This window comes from Zalophus californianus, chromosome 2 (assembly GCF_009762305.2).
Source record: "Zalophus californianus isolate mZalCal1 chromosome 2, mZalCal1.pri.v2, whole genome shotgun sequence".
Classification (NCBI taxonomy): Eukaryota; Metazoa; Chordata; class Mammalia; order Carnivora; family Otariidae; genus Zalophus; species Zalophus californianus.
Genome location: NC_045596.1, coordinates 21,021,316 through 21,037,134, shown reverse-complemented (window position 1 = coordinate 21,037,134; position 15,819 = coordinate 21,021,316). Strand labels below are relative to the sequence as shown.

The 15,819-nt window shown below is 42.8% G+C and overlaps 1 protein-coding gene across 1 annotated transcript in view; it reads right to left on the bottom strand.

Moving 5' to 3' along the window:
• RBPJ (recombination signal binding protein for immunoglobulin kappa J region) overlaps positions 1-7,672 on the bottom strand; it is a 225,233-nt gene extending 217,561 nt beyond the window's left edge. Inside the window, exon 1 of the mRNA XM_027598381.2 lies at positions 7,555-7,672. The gene's annotated coding sequence lies outside the window, so the exon portion shown is untranslated. The remainder of the gene's footprint in view (positions 1-7,554) is intronic.
• Positions 7,673-15,819: the final 8,147 nt, after the last annotated feature.

Sequence of the window (15,819 nt, the reverse complement as noted above, 5' to 3'; positions counted from 1 at the left end):
GGGTGAAGTGCTCCCTGTAGGAGCTGAAGGGTCCTGTTGAAGGGGGACTAGAGCTGGGAGGGGGGTCAAGTGTTTCTTAGGAATGTGTATAGGGAAGGAGCAGAGTCTTTTAGCTACCAAACGTGGCAATAATTCAATTCAATTACAGCCACCCCACTGTTTATTGAACGCTTTTCTACATTTTGGACAAGGCACCCAAGAATCTCCCCCATACTCCTTCGAGAATGTCTCACTTTCTTCCATCAGCATCCTATCTAGTCCTTTTGTTGAAGGCTCGGATCCCTGTTTGGTATTGTAGAAATATCACTGGTCCTGAAATCAGTGGGTCTGGGTCGAAAATGACATCTCTACTCTGTCGCCCGCAAGCACTGTGGTTTCTGGCTGGTCGCTCAATCCCTCCAAACCTCATTTGCCCATCTTTAAAACAGGAATAATAATGCCAGCCTCGTGAGGTTGTTCTTGAGTAGGGTTGCCGGATTTAGCAAAGGAAAATATAGACATCCAGTTACGTAGGAATGTCAGATAACAAATAACATCTCATCTAAGTATTTACTATGAGTACTTCAGACATACTCCTACTAAAAAATTAGTTGTTGTTTCTCTGACATTCCGGTGGAACTGGGTGTCCTGTATTTACCTGAGAATCCTATTCTTGAGGCTGAAATAGAAGGACTTATCTGAAACCTGCTGCCCCCAATCAGTGAGTACTCTTTCCTCTGTACCTGCTCTCCCAGGGTGGGGCCCACAAGGGGATTCATTGCTTCTCCCTTTCCTAGAAGGGGGAAAAAGACGGCTTGACCAGGTTGGTGGAGGGCAGGGGAGGATGCTCAGTTAGTGGAGGCCATCTCCACAGGAGGAGTGAGAGGAGAAGACACATAGGCTGGTATGAGGAGACAGCTCTGCTTAACAGACATAGCCTGCATAGTGTCCCTTGGTCTTGTGTGCCTTTAACACGCTCCGTTCTGTTCAAGCCTCTCAGTGGAGATGACAGTCGGGCCAGGGGAAGCCTGGATGGGGATACTGACCCCAGGGAAACCCCGTCCAGGCGTGACCATTCCATAAGCTTCAAAGGCTAACTGTTGTGATAGATAGAGGGACTTTCCTGGGGGTAATTTTTACAAAGAAGGGGTGGAGGTAACTGGGTGCCCCAGAGACCTTACTGCAACTCGGGGGAAACCCAGCGAATGAGTCGACACCGGCCTGTTCTCATCTCTTATGTCTCCTTCCCACTGCCTCCCCCAAACTTGAATCCTGTCGAGCTCGAGCTCCCCCGGCTTGTGGGGTGGACGCGGCAGGTGGCAGGTCCACTCTCTGGCCTTTGTGTGCATCACAAGCTGCTCGAGTACCCCCAGAACCTCAGGGTAGAATTTTCCTTTTCTGATCATCTGAATTCCAGGCGGAAAGCTCAGCTGTCATAGGCTTCAGGGAATTTTTCCACCAGGATGGAAATCGGGGCCAAGAAAGCACGGGCATGCAGAAGGCATTCTTTTCTGCTATTCAGACGCACTCTCCCTTTAGTTAGGGCATTAGAAAATGGTGCCTTTCCCCAGAGTCCTTGATGAAAGTTTTGAATTTCATTACAGGGAGAAAACACAGAAAGGGAAACCATCACTTGTTGCAGTTCCTAATCTGTGATGCTTTTCCCCCCATATCCCTTTAAAATAAAAATCTAGAGAAGATTTTAATATGTTCTTTCATATATGTATTTGATATTAAGAAAACTAAAATGAATTCAAGCCCATGCCCAGTGCAAAAAAAGGGGGGAAAAAAAAAAGAAAATAAGAAGAAAAATTTAAAGGGAAACGTCTGTCTGCTGTCCTAGCCTCAATTTAAGTCTCCTGCTCAGCTTGGTACTTTTATTCTGAAAGACAAGATGTAACATCTGACTATCATTTCCTAAATAGCTTTCTTTTAGTTTTACTAAAAATTTCTAATTCTTTTTTATTCCTCCTAGGAAATGATATCTTTAAAATTTGGGTTTGATGGGTTACATGTATTTCCCCCCCAACATGTGAAGATAAATACATGCTATTAAAATGTGAACATGCGAGGGGCACCTGGGTGGCACAGACAGTCAAGTGTCGGATTCTTGGTTTCATCCCAGGTCGTGATCTCAGGGTTGTGAGATCGAGTCCCACATTGGGCTCTGCACTCAGCACGGAGTCTGCTTGGAGATTCTCTCTCTCTGCCCCTCCCCACCTCTCCCAAATAAATAAATCTTTAAAAAACAATGTAAACATGCTTGTCTGTGTATCCCTTAAAACGATCTTCCAGAAACACAGCTCCACTTGGTGAAATTATTTGAAGCCAGTTAATGTTTGTCACCCAGTTAGTTGTAGCCGGATTTGGGTGAGATGTTTACTCCATCTTGGGTACTGGGCTTTGCATGCATTAACTCATTTATCTTCTCTATGAAGAAGGTATTTTCATGGGCCCCATTTTACAGATAAAAAAAACTGAGACTGAAAGAGGCAAATGTCATATGACTAGCAAGTGAAAGTCAGATCCAAACCAGAGCAGTCTGAGTTCAGGGTCCATGCATTCACCTTTCTCTCTTACCTCTTCGAAAAAAACACAGATATTGATACTACTGCTTGCCAGGAAACAAGCAGGCAACAGTCCTGTTGAAGAATGAGTTCATTCAGTACTAAATGGTAAGTACATCCTTACAGTAACTTCTAATGATTGCATGCAGCTCCCAACTTGCAGAGAGGTTGGATTCCAAAAGTCGATTTAAAAGCAATTTCCCCGTCCCCCTCCTCTGTGCTCCAAGGCACTTTGTATACACCTCTCCTGTTACACTCAGCGTGTTGCACTCAGCGCGTTGTCTCTTAGCTGCTTACACATCTCTCCCCCTCGGGGCTTCTGCTCAAGGGCACACACCTTGCCTTATATCTCCTTTGGTATTCCCAGCACCCAGCAAGGTGCCCAACCCGGGGAGACGTTGTATTACATTACAAGTCATTTGTTGGAAACTCAGCACACATTTCCCAAAAGAAATGCATGACAAATGGGAGTGGAAGCATTATGTTTCCAACCAGCCCACAAAAGTTTATTTAAACTTTCTTGTAGTCTACCAAGAATACTAACAAGTAATTTGGAACCGTGGGTGGGACAAGAGATGGTAGGTGGGGAAAAAGATAGAAATCTTCTTCCCCCTTTTCCTGACTCAGATCGAGATGAAATTTCACTTGGGTCAGAATTCATCTTTGACTCCCCCTAAACCGCTCTTTTTTTCTACCTCTTCTGTCCACGGGTGTCACTGCCTCCAGGCTTCCTACTCAATACCCAGCTGTGGTCTCTCGATCAGCTCTTCTGCTCTTTCCCCAAATAACCTACTTGCCCCCCTCCCTAGTCAAAATTCCTGTTTCCTGAGTGCAGCTGAGCTGAGTTGATTTTCAGCAGAAAACAATGTGCTTGAGTAAATTCTTGCTAATGTGTGAATGATTGCCCAGTGCTAGGCGTATGACTGTTTATACACAGTAGTTAAGATTATAGGATTTGGAGACAGACCTAGATTTGAATCTCGCTTCTACCTCTACGTTCTATGACTTAGCTAGGGTAATTTAACTTCTCTAAGCCTCGGTTCTCTCATCTGTAAAGTGGAAATAACCGTGGTTATACAGGAAGCCAACACTTTTATGACATTTCTCAGTGTTAAATCACATATTGGGCACAGTTGTAAGAACTTCTTCATTGACTCACTTTGTCTTCACAGCCACCCCATGAGGTAGGCACTCTTATTATTAACCATTACAGAGGCGAGTGGCTTTTTGAAAGAGATTTTCTAATGGTAAATTATTTATTCCTGCCTTCTTCCAAAAAGGCTTGGAGGCAAAATCATACATTGATAGAGTCTTCTGGATGGAAGAGGACAGTCATTCCTGGGAGGAGATTTTTCAGGGCAAAGAGAGTGGGGGCTGATGCCAGCTCACCCATGGCTGAAAATTTATCTGGAGAGTCCATTCCCTTATGCGATTCCTGTTTCCACAGCTTCTTGCCCTCTTCTGCCTATGAATGTGCCGAATCTGCAAGTGGTCCAAGTTTTTTTTTTTTTTTTTCTATCCCCTTTCTTTCTTTTTTAATTTTTTCACATAGCCCACGGCAGCTGCAAGGTGGTGGGGGCCAGGCGGATGGCAGCAGCTGTTTGTATGTATGGGACCTCTGTAGTCTTTCTTTGTGAGTCAGGGGCCGTCTGTATATATCACAAGCCACCACCTGGCAAGACATTTCGTTCCATCTAGGTTGTTTAAATGTTTCCTGGATGATATCATAAATGCAAAAGGAGGAGAGGAACTTCAGGATGTTAAGTTCCAGCCCCTCACTGCCCTCTGGCCCTACACGGAAACATTCGAGGGAGATTTTGTCCTGTAGCATAGCCCGCAGCCTAGCATTTGCTCTCCAGTCCTTCCCATTTACCAGATGCAGAGATTTTAAAGCCATGGGGGAATGCAGTTGCACCAAAGTAACGGGGTAGTCACGGGAAAACAGTGAGCAGAAGCCTAAGGTAGAGGCAGGGGGCAAGCTGGACCCTGGAGATCCTCCCTGTGGGTGTCCTTGTGATTAAATAACTTCACTTCTCCGGGTTAAACCAGATGGGTGGTTGGCACTATCTCTGGTCCCTCCTGGGCTGAGGACTCTCTGATTCTCTGATAAACTCGGGACAGAAGGCTGTTCATCCTTTCTGATGTCAACCTAGAGATGGACGGTCCATCATGACCCTTGTAAGCCTGTTCGAATGTTTCCTTATCCATAAAATTGAACAATTTCCCCTATGCTAACTAAACATTTCTTATAATTTGAGGGGTTTTTGTTGTTGTTGCTACTAGGACTTCTGAAAACATGGATAGACTTCTGCCCTATGTTCTTATTACAGGGATACAATTGCTACATATATAGTGACACATCTGTTTTAACCTAGATGATTAGTTTTTAAAGACTTTAGTAGCAATGATATTCTTTTTATATGACATTTATATTTAAGAGCAACTTCACCTACACCATTTCATTTGAACCTTGAACTAGAAATAGAAGGGGAAATTATACTCATTTTTATATGAGAAAAAGAGATTCAGGATGAATAAACCTAAATACCTTTAATAATATCTCATCTTATGGTTACTAAGTGGAAGAGTCAGGACCCAAAACTTGGATTCTGTTGACTCCAAGTCTAGTGCTCAGGCCAAGAGAATGCATATAAATTAGACCCAGCATCACCACCCAACATACCAACTCTCCCTGCTTGAGTTTCTGCAATGTCCTGTGCACTTTACTAGGTGCTTTGCGTATACATCTCGAATCTTTGCAGCAACCATGCAAGGGAAGTGTTATCATACTCAGTTTAGAGATGGAAAACAAAAACAAAAACAAAGTTCAGACAGTTTAAGTATTAAGTAGTTGCCTAATGGCTAATGTGTGTTGAAAGCAAAATTCAAACCCAAGCTCATTCTTTTGACAGTGCTGCCTTTCACTTAAATATGCATCACCTGAAATAAGACCCAATATAGTTTAATCTTTTGGACTTTTCTTTAGGTCACATGAATTATTGTTCCATGAAAGTACAGTTAACAGAAAGTCCTACTGGGTTGAATTCCATTCAGCCAACTTGAACCTCACTTAGTTGCCCTTAATTTTCCTGCCGTGCATCACTCTGCTTGTTGGACTGTCTTTTCTAGATTTTATTTTCCATTTTTTAAAAAAATATTTTTTGTTGCCTTTTTTTCTAGGCCCTTTCTTAAAATGTCTCTTCTTCTATTTTAAGAGATTGGTGTTTAATATGAGCACAATCTTTTTAGAACACTCATGATGGCCCGCCTGTAGAAGCCCAGGATTTTAGCTTACCTCCTTTCTCCCAAATTCCAGATTCCGCATCCCAGGGCCATTTTACATTTCTTTGTAATCCACTTTCCTGCCAATTTTACCTAGCTAACCCTTGCTTATTTTTGTATCCTTGTAAGAGTCATTGTCTATTCTTCAGCATTCCATCTTCATCTATAAAATCAGAATAATGTCCTGACCTGTCCCATCCACATCTCATTGCTCTAGTGATGCTCAATCAAACCATGTATAGGGAAAGCACTTGGAAAAGTATAAAGAATGATGAACACAGACGATTGTAGTATATTTTGCTTTAGAAAAACCTATGTCACATAAATGGAGCTAAATAATCAAGATTGGGCAGTGAGGTGGAGATTTAGATGTTCTGGATTTATTTATTAGTTATGATATATATACTAATTTTATAAAATAACTTGTCACTAAGTCATTTTAAAAGAGAGAGTTTATGTGCATATTTTAAAGTAATGTGGTCTTCATATCGTAGACGAACATGGGTAAGGGTTGTTTAAATATAGCGTTGGTGCCCCCCAGTGCTTCTGTGCCCCCCCCACGCCCCCCTGGTTTCTTTGCCTACACATTCCTGGCTGTCATCCTACAAAACCCACACCTTATGGTTTTTTTGGTATTGTTATGGACTTTCTGTTAACCTTCTCTTGCAGACGTTCCCACATTTTCCAGTGTAAGAACACATTTTAAAAGTGTTAACTCTTTCTCTGCAGGTCCCTGGTGAGAATGAACTTCTGGTGTCCACTGACACTAATAGTGAGAAAAGGACATTTCAAATTCAGTAAAACTTGTAAGTGGATTTGTTTTTAATCGATCACAACTGCATCCAAATGCTTTTGGAAAATACACAGACACATCTGAGACATTATTCCATGTTTATAAACACTCAGTACCTATTTGTCAAATGAATGCATGAATAAGAAGAGAATAAAAATGTGCAGACACTGTGACATATGTGGATTTACAATCCTCCGTCATAACTTCATTCCCCAACTCCTGCCCCAGGGGCCAGAGCTCAGAGTTTGGAAACCACTAATATGGTTTCCCTAATACCTAGCATACAGTAGGCACTCAAGAATTGTGCACTGAATGTCCATAGGAATGAATGGATGAACACTACTTGTCTCCCAATTAGATTACAAGTTTGAGAATAGCAGCTATGTCATAGACAGTTCCCAGCAGAGCCCAACATTGTGCCGAAAGTAGCCTGCTTTCAATAAACAACTAACTTGATTAGCATCCCCTACTGACATTTATGGAAGGGATTATTAGAAAGGAAGGAGCTAAAATTTAAAATATCTAGAGGGAACATACATGTTTTTGATTTCAGAAAACTTCTTGTGTTCCTCTGTGAGGGTAAGTAGGGGAAAGCATGGAGTCATGAAAACAAGGCGATGGGAAAGAGTCCAAGGAAGGATCAGTGCTGTTGGCCCTCAGGGAGGGAGAGTGTCTGGTTAGTGGATTAGAAACCTCACCCTTTGAAGCCTGCCTCAGTGTTCTGCTGAGTAATCTCAGGCCTCACCAGAGAGCGGGGAATGTGACCAGAGCACAGTTGGGTGGAGTGAGACGGCAGAGGGGATGGTTAGCTCATTACACCTTGAAGTGGAAGTGGCAAAGAGCAGTTGACCTACTCATAAATCATCAAGTAGAGCATCTTCAATATTTTTATGGGCAACATGACAGAGAAATTCTGTTGGAGGAATCACTCACCTCAGCAACGCTGGGTAGAGCAGTCCAATCATCCTGAAGAGAAACTCTTAACACGGGTTCTTCTCAGAGGCTCCAATGTCATGAAACACTGTGGAAAGAGATGGCCACTTGCACCCTGAGTCTGATGGCCACTTCACCTTGCAACAAAGGAAGTGAAAGTGTCAAAATGAAGAGGAAGAAAGCCAACAACATTCTCTATAGGGGGAAAAGTGCAGACACAGGCCTTTTTTTTTTTTTTTTTTTTTTTTTTTTAGGGATGGAGAGTTCAAAAGTGCTTTGATTATAGACACTATCTATAAAGACAAACAACAAATAATCTTTCTTATTTCTTGTTTTTCCTCAGCTGCTCCTGAGATCGGAGGCCTGATTTTTATAGAGAGCGGCCTGGAAAACATATTACCAAAGGAAGAAAAGGAGAGGAATGATGCTCCAGCTGCTTTAGGTTAATTTGATTTTTTTTTTATGTTTCATGGCTGCCTCGATGTTCCTGACCTCAGTTATTTCTGTTGAATGGAAATCGCTGGGTGAACTGGATTTCCCTAAGTCGAGACAGGGCTTTAATCGTAGTTTGGTCCAGATTCCCAGTTTTGTAGCTGTGACAGTGAGGTACGGTGATGTGATGCACCATATCACAGGTCCCTTTGACTCATGATGTCACACTCTCCAGGGTTCAACACTCTCCAAGTTAACCTCTTGTACAAAGGTTCAACCCAGGCACAGCACACCTGTCACCTTAGTCTTCCTGTCTGTCCCTCTTCATCAAGACGCCTGGGACACTTCGGCTGGAGTGAGGGGTCTGGGTGGGATCTGCTGGCTTTGGAGGGTGGATTTGTCTCGAATGCAGTCAGGCTGGGCATCCTGAGAGGGGCACCAGACAGTAGGGTGTCTGATAAAGAACGCGTGTTCTGGAGCTTGACTGCCCCAGATGTCCTAGTCCTGCCACCTAATGACTATGTGACATTGTCACACACTGAACCTTTTTTTGGACTCAGTTTTTTCATCTGTAAAACAGGGATAATGGTACTTCTTTCCTGTGACTCATCTTCACTATTCTGAAGATGAAATAGATTAATATATGTGAAATGCCTAGAACCATCCCAGATAGATGACAGACACTTGGCAAAGGCTATTATTATTATTTTTATTATGTATTATGATTAAATCTTCTTCACCTTAGAAAAACTGTCATGTCCCAGGACTGTGAACCTAAGTGACATTGAGTGTATGATTAATTGAAGAAAAGGGATGAATGAATTAACTGTGTGCTCTTGGGTAAGACACCCCACTTTCCTGACTCTTTCTAGTTCCTCTTAAGTAATGCCATGCAGTTCACGGACTGATTAGCCTTGCTGTAAAGTGACCAAGTGTCCTGGTTCAGCCAAGGCTCTGTGGTTTCAGCCCTGAAATTCGCATGTCCTGGGAAACCCCTGGTACATGTAGACTGGGATAGCGGTTCCCCTGGGCCTCTGTGACCCTTGCTATGTTCCAGGGCACACTAATGAAAAATCTCTTGGGCTTTGAGATGCCCTGTCGTGTGTCCCCCACCCCAAACTATATCGTCTGGTGTTACCTCAGCTGGGATGCCTCATTTCTATTCTGTGGGATCTATTATCCTCCAGCAGATGAGCTCACACTTGATCACACAGGGATCATATAGTGATCACATCACGGTGGCAGTCTTCCTCAGGAGAGAGCGGATGGACATGGTACAAGGCCTCGTGAGGCCCAGAACGGGCACAGTGTCATTTCTGCCTCATTCTGTTGGTCAACGCAAGCCACAAACCCCAACCAGATTAAAAAACTGGAGAAATAGACTCTGTCTTCTGAGAACGTGGACATAGATACAGAGAAAGCAATAATTGCAGACACTTTTGTCAATTACCATAATCATCCAGAGCTTGTATTTGGTACTCCAATTGGTACAACATGGTGGCAGAACAGGACAAGGAAGAGAGAAGGAGGCCTCTTTCTCTTCAATAGACTCCGGAACACTGTTAGAGAGACAGGGGGCTCTGTCTAAACTGCCTCAGTTCTGGGAACAAAGGTCTGATTTGAAGGAGATGCATGTGAGGAAGAGGCTATGAATTGCTGTCAGACTCAACCTAGATTTCCTCGAAGTTAGATGTGGTGGTGGTTGATTCGCCCACACTCTCATTCCTTCTACCCTGGAAATCAGCATTGTTCCAGAGGACAGCTTCTCCATCAACTCCTTCCCAGAAGCAGAGCAAACCCTCTCTTTCCATCCCTCCCCCACTATAGACATGCAGTACAGGTGAGAATAAACTTATGTTGTTTTAAGCCTCTGGAGTTCAGGGTTGTTTGTCACTGCATCATTAACTATCCTATCCTGACTGATAACGTAATGAAATACCAGTCCTGAGGAACATTGTGTAAAAAAGAGTTTTGTTAGTGAATAAATTTGGGAATGATGAGAAACTGCCAATTTTCCTTTGGTATTTATTCTCCCTATCTGCATTTTGGTGATAGAACTCTCTGAATTTTGGCCTGAGATTTGGGCACCAAACTAGAGAATGTATCTTTTAGCTTCCTTTGATCTGGTTGTGTCCACTTGGCTGAGTTTAGGCGAGTGGGAGGTAAGCATATGTGTTGTGTGTAACTTTCACATTACCTTCTTAAAGAGAAAACTTCTTGCTCCAGACTCCCTCTATTCTTGCTTCCCTTGCCTGAGAAATAGTAACCACTGGTAACATCTTAGAATTCATGTGTTGAGGATGGAAGAGCCACTTGGCCAACCTTGGTCCACTCATCTTTATACTGATATATGAAAAAGAAATTAACTTCGATTTTAGCCACTGTATTTTAGAGTATCTTTGTTATGGCAGCCGAAGGTGTACCCCAACTAATATCACACTATATCTTCCCATTGGAGATCCATGGGGGCACTCTAAATTTTGAGTTGAGTTTTTGAGGTGTCCTACAATAAAGCAACTAGTACAAATCTTATTTACTGAAGGAATCTCCCCAGCCCTCCCTTTTGGTGGAATATTTGTTGATATTCACTTATTGATATCACAGAGACAATTTTAAAATAAATTTGTTCTTTGAGAAGTGTTGGAATAAATTCATCTTGGTAACCAGGGAGAACTGTGGAGTTATCATTTCTAATGACTGTTAATAAGGTGCATGACACCATCCACCTCCAACCCCAACTCAGCTTCTATTGCTTTCTTCTTAGAAAAGCAGCCAGGTAGTGGGAAAAGCAGGAGCTTGGACAACAAGCCTGGACTTGAATTAAGACTCTGTGACCTTGGTCATCCTCTTCACTTCTCCAGGTCTGTTTCTTCACTTGTAAAATGAGAATACCAGTGCTTACTTCTCACAAGGTTGTTTGGATCCTGTATATAACAGTGCCTGGCATGTAAATGTCCTATTCACTATTCCTATTCCTTTCTGCCTGTCCATGAAATTTCTGTCAGGGTTTCACAATCCTTTTAACAAAGAAATTCACTCTGAGGTCTCCTCCAAACATTCCCCTCCCAAGTCAAAGTCAAAGTCAAGATCAGTTCGATGAATGCTTTTGCTTATATTACCTCAATTCTGAAAGTGGCTAAATTTAAAGTGGGGTGGGAGGAGGGGAGGGAGAGAGCGATATTAAGCAGGTCTTAAAAGTCACAAGGAAAAGTATTAGCTCCCTTTTGGGCTACTAAGTAAGATACTAAGGAAGAGAAGTGACTTACTTCCTCATCTTTCAAGGATCTGAATGGCCTTGGGCAAGTAGCAAAGACTCAGATCTGCTTGTGGGTTTTCTGGGTAAAGCCAAGGACTGTACAGTATAACTCAAGTTAATTATGAATAACTACTGACCTGGCAGAACTCTCTTTAGTTGCCAGGTCTGCAAATTAAGGGAAAAATCAGTCAAAAAACTGAGCCAGGAGGATCTCATATTGGAGACTCCATGAGGGTAAGGCTGGTGCCTTCTCTTCACTCTTTCTTTTTCTGCAGAGACCAGCTGGTGTTCAGGACACAAGGAACATTCAAACATACTTACAGACTAACTTTTCCTCATCTGCAGGGTCAAACTTTTTGAAGGGGACTTTTATTCATTAAGAATTTGGGGGGTAGGGCACCTGGGTGGCTCAGTTGGTTAAGCGACTGCCTTCGGCTCAGGTCATGATCCTGGAGTCCCGGGATCGAGTCCCACATCGGGCTCCCTGCTCAGCAGGGAGTCTGCTTCTCCCTCTGACCCTCTTCCTTCTCGTGCTCTCTATCTCTCATTCTCTCTCTCTCAAATAAATAAATAAAATCTTTAAAAAAAAAAAGAATTTGGGGGGTACGAGCAACAGAAACCAACTCTAGCTATTGCAAGGAGAGATGGAATGTATCTGAAGGATACTGGGGAAGCTCATCAAAGGTAGGCCAGGCCTTGAGAAGAGCAGAGCCAGCGTAACCCCAGAGACCTCAGCAACCACGGCTGGTGAGCCAGCTACCTAGAGTGCCACCATGATGTAAGAGGGGATATAGTTGGTCCAATCTCAGACAGGGTTCACTTTTGACCAAGGCAGCAGGGTTGCCGGGAATCCACATCTGCAATGTAGGAGATAGTACTAGAGAATGGGAATGTACTATGAATCCAGCAGCCCCCCAGAGCTGTGTGTTAAAGACTTTGTGCATCAGTTATCTTTTGTGCATAATAAACTATCCCCAAAGGGTTTAACAGCAACCGTTTTACTTCCTTATGATTCTGTGGGTCAGCAATTTGGGCTGGGCTCAGTGGAGTGGTTCATCTGTTGTTTTTGCTTGGGGTCATTCTTATGGCTGCAGCTACCTGGTAGCTCAGATGAAGCTAGATGGTCCAAAATGGTTTCACCTACATTTGGAAGTTGGTGTTTATTACCAACTGGGAAAGTCTGCTACTCCATGTGACTTCTCATCCTCTAATAGGCCAACCTGGGCTTCCTCATGCGGTGTTCTCAGGGAAAGGATAGGGAGGTTAGGAACAAAGGGCAAGAGCAGACAGGTGCACACAAATTTTGGGGGGATGGGGAAATAAATTCCTAAGGGAACTACCATTCATCAAATATGTATTATATGTTGGGCCCTGCCCAAGGCACTTGTCAAAAAGAACCCATTTTCCATTCCAGTAGTCCAGTGAGGTAGGCATGCTTACTTATCCTATTTTACAGATGCAAAAGGGAAGCAACTTGCCTGAGTTCCCAAATCTGATAAATGGCAAAGTCAGAACTTGAACTTAGATCTGTTTCCTTCCAAAGTCTTTGTTGTTTCTGTTCCCCATGGTACTGTTGACTCCATCCTCAGAGTGAAAGGTAGCTCTTGTATCTTCTTTTATCCACTAACAGGAGAGAAGGAGGGAACTCTGGGTCAGTTGCTGAGCAGGAGAACTGAACTGAGAAAGGAGGTAAGCAGGAATGGAGGAGTGTCAAGGAAGCTCCATATACTTTTACCTCCTTTGCACACACACAGGGTATTCATTGGGTGATTGTTTATAAATTGGGGCAGCTTACCTTGTTCTCTTGATTTTGTAAGTGCATAACTACCATCTCACAGCCTGACAGTGGTTGGCAAATTCATTCTGTTCTTTTCAATTTCTCAAGCCCTGTGTCCTCAAGAAGTGAACATGGATACAGCATGGATTAGTGATTATGAGATTTGGATATGAATTCAGAACAATCTGGGTTCAAGTCTTGGATCTGCTCCTTAAGAGCTATGTGAGCTAAAATGTCCTTAATTAAAACATTGAAATAAGAACTATATATACATGTTTTGGGGTCATTGTGAGGATTGATTAAGATAATATAAGGAGGGGTGCCTGGGGGGTTCAGTTGGTTAAGCATCCAACTCTTGATTTTTGCTCATGTCATGATCTCAGGGTCGTGAGATTGAGCATCAGGTCGGGCTTCTGCACTGAGCGTGGAGTCTGCTTGGGATTCTCTCTCATTCCCTCTCCATCTGCATCTCCCCCTGCTCACACTCTCCCCCCCCCTCAATAAATAAATAAGTAAAATCTTTAAAAAAAGACAATAAATGGAAAATACTTAGTGTTGTTAATGCACTTAGAAAGCATTCTTTAAATGCTGGGGAAGAACTATTCTGGCTCAACCTTGTACTAGCTATGGAATCTCATGCAAGTTTACCAGTCAGCAGAAGTTGTATCATGCTGCTGTAACAACAGTCTAAAAACATCAGCTGCTTACCACCCTGTGGAGAAATAGTGCTGGCTTACACTATTCAGCCACCACGGATTGGCTGAAACTTGGTTCCTCCACCCCTCTCTGGGGACTCGGGGCAGCCTCTATCTGGAACACTGCCAGTCTATGTGGCAGATGGAAAACCACAAGCTGGAAGACATGTGTCATCTCTGTCTATTTTTCATTGGCCAACACAAGTCATGCAGCCACTCCTGAGTTCAACAGTGCAGGCATGGAAAAATCCTCCTGCAAGCAGGGTAACCAAAGGAAGGGAGTTATACTATTTTATCATATAGTTGTATAGTTTATCAGCTATTTATCCTGACTCCTACCTCTCTGTAAAGAGTCTGGCATGTAATAGGCATTATTGAATAAGAATATTATCATTACTCTCTCAAGGGTTCTCAGGCCCCTTCTCCTCCCAGTTTGGCTTGAAGAGGTGTCAGATCCAAAAAAGTCCAATTGTGCCTTATTTAGCTCAACATCTGGAGAGACTCAGCTGTACCACATATTTGTTCCTAAATCATTGAATTGCTCACTGAATTGGCCGCCAAGCTACCTTTTCCAGACAGGAGAAGAGGAAAAACTTACTTGCAAAGAAAAAGAGAAGGTTCCACTTGGCCAGGCTGAGGCCTCTTCTGGAAATCAGCCATAATAAACAGAGAAGATTTATAACAATGAGGATACCCCAAACAGAGTTAAATTGAATTTCAGGGGATCGTCAGGATAGAGCAGAAGAAACAGTTTTTGCATCAGAAGGCTGTCATCTGCTGGCATGTGATCTCAGACAAGCTCCTTCACTTCTCTGTACCTCAGTTTCTCCATCTGTGAAAGGGGGCGATGGTGGTGGGAATGATGACTATCTCTCCTTGAGTGGAGATGAGAGTAAAATGAAATAATATATGTGAGGAGTTTTATGAACTATGAAAACTGTTCCATGATGGTTTAACAAAATGGCTAAATTTAATAAAGACAGTTAAATTTAATGAAAATATGAAATATATCTGATTATAACAGCAATTTGGTAATAAATATGGAGATAGTTGTTGACTCCCCAAAGTATGAAACATATTCCCAGTTCTTAAAGATCTTCCAAGGGTTGTAAAGAAGAGAACATTATATTATTTAGGTGTTTGATTTGCTGGCAGCCATCTTAGGCTGTAATTCAGCATTAGTCATGGCTGACTAAATTTTTTCTCTAGAAAATTAGGTGGAGCATGCAGACACAAAGACACAGCATGGTCTCCCAGGACAAAACAAGACATACAGGGTGTTGGGGTAAGATTAAGAGATCAAAAGCCAGGTGGGCTGTTTGCTTTGTTGCTTGGGTGCCATTTGGTATCATTTCCGTATTTCACTCAGTCAGCGTTGCTCAACTTCCACCCTCTCCATCATCAAAAAGTATTTTTAGTCCCCTTCATTACAGGAAATCTTTGGCGTTGCTCTCAGGGTTGGTCAGATGAGGGAACATGAGTTTTCCATTGTTAGCATGTCTGTAAATAAGAGCTAGCAAATGCATCTTTACATCTCAGAGAGCGTGTTTACTCTCATCTGAAGCTACATCTCCTATTTGACCATTGGCAGGGACCAGAGCAAAGGTGCGAGAAGCTCCTTCACTAGTGAGAAACTGGCCAGCTCTCTACCCAAGTAGGTGGCTCCTGAGGAACTTTTCCCTCATCCTCTAAGACTGGGGCAGGGGTCCCTCCTGTATCCATCATTGTTCTTGTTCCTATTATTTACATCACAAATATTTAATCATGTGGTACTTGCTCTACACCGGGTACTGTTCTATGGTACTATGCTCCAAGTCTGTTAACTTAATGATACTGTCACAATAACCCTATGAAGTAGGGACTTCTTGGAATCCCCTTTTTCAGAAGGAGAAATTGAAACACAAGAAGGTTAAGTTGCTTCTCCGAGGTTGCATATTTCAGGCTGTTATAAGGATTAATGCTTGTAAAGTGCTTCTTGCCTGGCATACAGCAGGTGTTCCACAAGTATGGGTTAAATAAATATGCAGAGTCTATGACAGATTTGGACTTCGAGGGCTGAACACGTTTGCAGCATAGCTGGGGGCCAGAGCCTGGTTTTTAGCCTC